The 7,575-nt window shown below is 43.2% G+C and overlaps 1 long non-coding RNA gene across 1 annotated transcript; it reads left to right on the top strand.

Moving 5' to 3' along the window:
• Positions 1–3,076: 3,076 nt before the first annotated feature.
• On the top strand, positions 3,077–3,699 carry LOC310872279. Its single transcript, XR_014570361.1, has 3 exons — positions 3,077–3,092; positions 3,230–3,401; positions 3,571–3,699. It is a non-coding gene; the product is annotated as an uncharacterized lncRNA (long non-coding RNA).
• Positions 3,700–7,575: the final 3,876 nt, after the last annotated feature.

Here is a 7,575-nt window from a genome sequence, read left to right as displayed (position 1 = left end):
GAGCATGATAACATCATGCTTAGTTGTGTTTTTTCAAGATATATTTTGGGTATTTTTCTGCCTTTATTGGATAGTGTACAGTATGGTGACAGGAATTAGGGAGAGAGAACAGGGGGGGGGGGCACTGGTCAGCACCCAATGTGTGCCAAGTTGTGAGCTGGAGCCAAGCCCCGCCTACTCAACAGAACACAGACATCCTCATACCGTCCTACAGTATATAACCTGGTTGCTTACTGTACGTCCACTCAGTAATCTCTCTCTCACCAAATCATGTGTCTCTTTTCAACACCATTCCTGTTGCTGTTGCTCTGTGGAGCTCAGGCGGACCACTTTCGTGGAACGGTCATGACCTTTGACCCGGAGGACCCCAACCCAGATGGAAATGTCTTGGTAGGTGATCTGTCTATTGATTGACATTTGCAATTCTCCAAACCAAATCCCTGTTCTGTCATGCATTACATGTTTTATCGTTATTTCACTCTCCTGTCCCAAAACTAAGAGCCATTGCATACTGTCATTGCATACTGTCGTGTGCTCCCCCCACATGACCCTAACAAGAACTAGACCTACATTTTGTTTCAAAAGGAAACTCAAGGCAGCAATTGTCAGAAAGGAAATTATATTAAATTAGGTTATTATTATTTTTCGGACTGACAAATCTTTTAATTTGACTGTTATAAATGTTGTTCGTACTGCATTTCATGATTTGTACTGTGATGTTTTTTTTGCCTGGACCCCAGGAAGAATAGCCTCCACTACAGTGTAGACTAAATGGACTAACTAGTGTAGACTATTTTTTATATACAGCTTTTGTCCCCACAAGTCTCATATTTGAGGGTAAAGGAGAAATTAGGTAAAATGTCTGCCAAATATGACGTAAATTTGTGGCAACACAAACATTAAATGCCATTGACAATGAAAGGAAGAGTTACGTTACGTCATATGTAGACGAGCAAATCGGCTATCCAATTACATAAATTCAGTTCAATTCATGATGTATGATGATGTATAAGAGCGCCCCTCACTTCACACAGGTGTGATTTTTAAATGCTATTTAGTTTTAGGGCACGGTCGCACCACACTTTTATTCTACCTATGTCACCAGATTCTGCCAGTGCATTTCAATGGGAATGGAGCAGTTTGCTGCCATTTGCATATTTCTGCAAAAATAACAAAAAGATTAGTCTCCTCATGCCAAACAACCTTTGTGTTCTGACATTTGACCTCTGACCTTTAGATCACCCACCATTTTTAATGATATATCTACTCCCGGGATCTTTGATCAAACTTCAGTTAAAAAATGAAGCTTTTATGAGCCAATGAATATTGCAGTTTTATGAAAATCCATCTTCCGCCCTGTCACATATAGCAAAATATAATTATAGTAATTCTGATTACTTTCAGGTGGTCCTGCGGTATAAGACAGGCTTTCGTTCATGCTCACATTCAGACGTATGGGATTGCAGTAGGGGGTCTTCATGTGGTACTCAGACAGCCCTGGAGGTGAATACGGTGCAGACTAGCAACACTGACTGGTGTCTACGAGAAGGAGTCATGAGTCGACTGCTTAGCAGCAACACTCCCTTCCAGCTGCAGTGAGTGAAGAGCCATGCATGACACGGCAAAAACAATGCTAATTTAAACGGGATGTACATCTTTTACACTGATGTTCTGGTCCAATTAAAGCTCCACATAGGTTCAATCAACATTATTATTATTATTATTATTATTATTATTATTATTATGTGACCTAATAAAGGCCCAATTCCAGAAATAATTTGGCCAAGTGAAACAGACTATGGAACTATTGGCGAACTTGTCTGTATGTTCGAAACTGAATATGATGGAACTCTTTTTATTGTATATTTATTTTTCTTTTTATCTATTGTGTTGTTGTTCTGTACTGTGATATGGATTCCCCTGAGTCTGCAATAAAGAATCAATCAATCAATCATAAATTGGTAATTTAATACTAATTTAATCCTCTCATACTGTACATCATTTTGACAACCAGCATAATTTGTATGTCAATCATATACATTATATATTTTATAACTGTTTTAAACCTTTTGGGTGAAATGATTAAGAAATGATAGTCTACATTTGGTTCAGTTTATTGTTTTTAGGAATATAAATTACATAGGCCATAACTGATATGCCAGGGGTTCTCAACCTGTGGGTCGCAACCCCTCAGGGGTCCCGAAATTATATTTATAAATACAATACAATACAATAAACATGGTACAAGGGACAGAACAACCACAAAGTGATGTGAGAAGTGACACCAGTGAGTTAATTTCAAATTAGTATTAGCTATTAACCCTAGATGTTATTTATTAAAAGATGGTCCGGGGACCACCAGTGGTATAAGGGGGTTCCAGGTGGTCCCCAGCTAAATGATGGAGAGTTGGTAACTAAATTGGCCCTTATATCTAGATATTTAACTCTTGAGAGTGTAAAATGAAGTGATATTGATGATAGTTAAATAGAATCGTTTAAATCCGAAGCTACATTTTGCACCCCTGCTTCTTCAACAATATACAATATAACTGCTTCGTTTTTAAACCAAACCACAATGACTGTATACCTTATCTTCCACAGATTAGATGGTGGTAACTGGATAAGTAACATTAATAACATTCAGAGCTGGAAAGCTGTAACACTCGTGGACCTCAGGACCAGATCTGACACTGGGAGAGCCAACAGGTCTCCTAAGACCACCATCATACCATTACTAAGGTAATGTAGAACACATCCCTTTATTCTTAACCCATTTAGACCTAGATGAGCTTGTAGATCTGCTATTTTAAATAGCAAAAAATTGACATAATGCTTAAAACACCAAAAGGGGTTCCCACAATATACTCAATAATAGCATGGCTATTATTATTATCATTATGAATCTCACTCTCTCTGTCATTCCAACCTTATTTTCTTTCACACTCTCTTTATCTCTCAGAGTCCCTTCTAACTGTGCGAGGAACTTCAACCTGTTAGCATTTGATCCAGATGGAGACAGTGTTGAATGCAGGGTTGGTATAAGAGATGAGTGTAACCCCTGCACTCCACCTGCTGCTCTCAGCATCTCAACCGTGAGTCTAATACATAATACATTTATTTTCTTTATAAATAACACCTAGGGTCTATCACTATGAATACATTTAGTTTGTACAGTACCTTCTTTTCCTGCAGCCTTGTCTTCATTGTTCTCCCTTCTCTCTGTTTTCAGTCTTGCACATTGGCGTATTCTGCCTCCTCCGGTACTGGCACCTACGCCGTCCAGTTGTACATGGAGGACTTTCCCAGCCAGTCTATCACCCTCACACAGACCGATGGATCTCAGAGCAGCAGAACTACAAGCAACGCTCTCAGCAAAATACCTCTACAGTTTGCTGTTATTGGTACTTAAAGTTCATGTACAGAATAGACCCTTGCAGGTCTATTTTCCTAGCGGTTGTTAATAAATAAATAAAATGGATAAATAAACAAACTGAATCATAACAATAAATAATCTGATGTACAGCATCTGTATTAGCCATACAAGCGGTTGATTTACCCTTTGTGCCCTAGTGGATGGAGCAGTAGCCAGCTGTACAGAGGGACAGTATCTACCCAGGTTCCTGCCTCCGACCCCGGCTAACAGAGCACAGCTCTACACCCCTGTTGGTCAGACTCTGGAAATCACCATTAACACAACAGCAACACTCTCCACGTGAGTAAAACATTGCAATTTCTCAGTTCCACGCTGACCTGTCCTAGTGCAGACTTTACCAGTTTCAGTGAGCAAAAACTCGGATGTATCAAATTAAGTGTAGTTCCCGTTTTTTGGTGTAAATTCAGACCATCTTTGGTGGTTTTGTAGGGTGTCTAATCTGTGGTTCAGTGGACCCCACAACATGGACCTGACTGGGTCGGGACAGGGACCGTTCACCCTGAGATGGACGCCATCGCAGTCAGAGGATGGAGATCATCACCCTGTCTGCTTTGTCGCTCAGGCTACCTTGAGGTGGGCATTCACTTACTGTACATGATCTGTCTGTGTCACATTTTAAAATATACCAGTAAGACGCCTGAGGGCGAGAAGCGACCTCGCCCCCTAAAGGGTGAAGTCACATGCACGCATCCGCCTCGTTGACAGCAGACTGCTGGGCAAGTGCTGGCACTTTGGCATGGGGAGTCAGATCAACATGGAGTCAATTCTGTACTGGCCAAAAAGTAGTTATCATGAATCATACAGGTACGTAAATTAAGAACGTAACAGTGGAATATCTATGAACCTATGCATATACTATATCGTGGTATGTCTACATAAAGTTATATCTAAGTTACTAGTTACATAAGTTGAGCCTTTGCCTACGCCTGTAAGGTCTGCAGTTCTGATTGCAATGGGAAGTGCATTCCATATTTTTGGAACCAGAAGGGAGAACACGTACTGTACACAATGTACGTACACGTACATTCAAACTCACGTCTGTGGTGGTGCTGTCTCAATTGTAGGTGTGAAATTGTAGGGGCCCGTGTTGTCTCTATAGCCCTGGGAAGGCAACCCAGACTGCAGGGATCTGTGCTGTGAAGAGTGCACTTTTCTAATTCAGATTGGTGCCTCATTTTGAGGGCTAAATCAAGTTTACTGTGAGTACAACAAAACCCATATTTAATCAAACATGTTTGTTTTCTCAGTGCAACCAAGTATGACTCGGAGCTTCGCTGTGTCATTGTCAGTGTCTCAAATGGTACGTGAATTAAGCCACACCTCTTTACCACTGTACCGTATTTCACATTCCATCAGTAATAATCTGTAGGTTTATGATCTCAATTAACCGGCAGAACCTACAACGACAACCCCAACGACCACACAGCAAAGTACAACCACCCAACAAACCACTACAACACAAACTACTACAACCCAAACTACTACAACACCAACTACAACACCACCTACTGTTCCTACTACAACACCAACTGCTGGTCCAACTACTGGTCCAACCACAACACCAACTGCTGGTCCAACTACTGGTCCAGCTACAACACCAACTGCTGGTCCAACTACTGGTCCAGCTACAACACCAACTACTGGTCCAACCACAACACCAACTGCTGGTCCAACTACTGGTCCAACCACAACACCACCTACTGTTCCAACCACAACACCAACTGCTGGTCCAACTACTGGTCCAGCTACAACACCAACTGCTGGTCCAGCTACAACACCAACTGCTGGTCCAACTACTGGTCCAACTACAACACCAACTACTGGTCCACCTACTGTTCCAATTACTGGTTCAACTAAAACACCAACTACTAGTTCAACTACTGTTCCAACCACAACACCAACTGCTGGTCCAACTACTGGTCCAACCACAACACCAACTGCTGGTCCAACTACTGCTCCAGCTACAACACCAACTACTGGTCCAACTACTGGTCCAGCTACAACACCAACTACTGGTCCAACTACTGGTCCAGCTACAACACCAACTGCTGGTCCAACTACTGGTAAAGCTACAACACCAACTGCTGGTCCAACTACTGGTCCAACCACAACACCAACTGCTGGTCCAACTACTGGTCCAGCTACAACACCAACTGCTGGTCCAGCTACAACACCAACTGCTGGTCCAACTACTGGTCCAACTACTGGTCCAACTACTGGTCCAACTACAACACTAACTACTGGTCCAACTACTGTTCCAACCACAACACCAACTGCTGGTCCAACTACTGGTCCAACCACAACACCAACTGCTGGTCCAACTACTGTTCCAATTACTGGTTCAACTAAAACACCAACTACTGGTACAACTACTGGTCCAACTACTGGTGCAACTACTAGTTCGACTACAACACCAACTGCTGGTCCAACTACAACACCAATCACTGGTCCAAATACTGGTCCAACTACAACACCACCTACTGTTCCAACCACAACACCAACTGCTGGTCCAACTACTGGTCCAACCACAACACCAACTGCTGGTCCAACTACTGCTCCAGCTACAACACCAACTACTGGTCCAACTACTGGTCCAGCTACAACACCAACTACTGGTCCAGCTACAACACCAACTGCTGGTCCAACTACTGGTCCAGCTACAACACCAACTGCTGGTCCAGCTACAACACCAACTGCTGGTCCAACTACTGGTCCAACCACAACACCAACTGCTGGTCCAACTACTGGTCCAGCTACAACACCAACTGCTGGTCCAGCTACTGGTCCAGCTACTGGTCCAACTACTGGTCCAACTACAGGTCTAACTACAACACCAACTACTGGTCCAACTACTGTTCCAACCACAACACCAACTGCTGGTCCAACTACTGGTCCAACCACAACACCAACTACTGGTCCAACCACAACACCAACTGCTGGTCCAACTACTGGTCCAGCTACAACACCAACTGCTGGTCCAGCTACAACACCAACTGCTGGTCCAACTACTGGTCCAACTACTGGTCCAACTACAACACCAACTACTGGTCCACCTACTGTTCCAATTACTGGTTCAACTAAAACACCAACTACTGGTACAACTACTGGTCCAACTACTGGTGCAACTACTAGTTCGACTACAACACCAACCACTGGTCCAAATACTGGTCCAACTACAACACCACCTACTGTTCCAACCACAACACCAACTGCTGGTCCAACTACTGGTCCAACCACTACACCAACTGCTGGTCCAACTACTGCTCCAACTACAACACCAACTACTGGTCCAACTACAACACCAACTACGACACCAACTACAACACCTACTACAGAACAGAGTACAAATGGGACATCTCCACCCAAAACAACCCCACCGCCTACAACAGAACTCACAACAGACATCCCTGAGCCTCGTAAGTGTGATGAAATTATCCTTTTTGTCTCCACCAGGCCGAAGGCATGGGGGGAGAGTATGTTTTGCACTCCGTCCGTCCGTCCGTGTGTCCGTCCGTCCGTGTGTGTGTGTGTGTGTGTGTGTGTGTGTCCGTGAGCAGCTAATCTCGGCCACCGTTAACCCGGTCGATGCCAAATTTTGCACACACTCCCTGGATGCCAACGATGAACCTCTGCCCCAAACTTTCCAGAACGGCCTGTTATAGCGCCACCAGGAGGCCGCTTTGTGCAAAACAAGTTTTTTTTCAATAAACCCAGTATGGAAGTCATCTCTATCATGTTGTGTAGTACTACATGGTACATTTAAAGTGGTACTAAATGATCATGCTGTTTGGTCATCATGTTGTTCGGTCATCATCATGTCATCATGCTGTTCGGTCATTAAGCACGCACATCTCAAAACATTCTACAGGTGTACTGAATAAAAATGCATACAGTTTAGAAGGAAGGACGTCCACACACCGATCTCAAGCTTCCATGCACTTTATTAACAGACAGAAGTACAACAGATATGAACAACAACGGAATATAGTGCCCACTGCCTACACTGCAAAATAAACCACTACTTCAGGGTGATTTGAGTATCAACCTTTTTATGTCGACATTGCCTTGTTTTGCCATTGTCATGATGTGACAGTAGCTACATGCCTGAGGTGTCTATTACAGACATTACAGAAATGTCTTTA

Source organism: Protomyctophum parallelum, assembly GCF_964188405.1.
Source record: "Protomyctophum parallelum genome assembly, chromosome: 15".
NCBI lineage: Eukaryota > Metazoa > Chordata > Actinopteri > Myctophiformes > Myctophidae > Protomyctophum > Protomyctophum parallelum.
The sequence above is the reverse complement of the archived record's forward strand: the minus strand, read 5'-3'. Positions and strand labels throughout refer to the sequence as shown.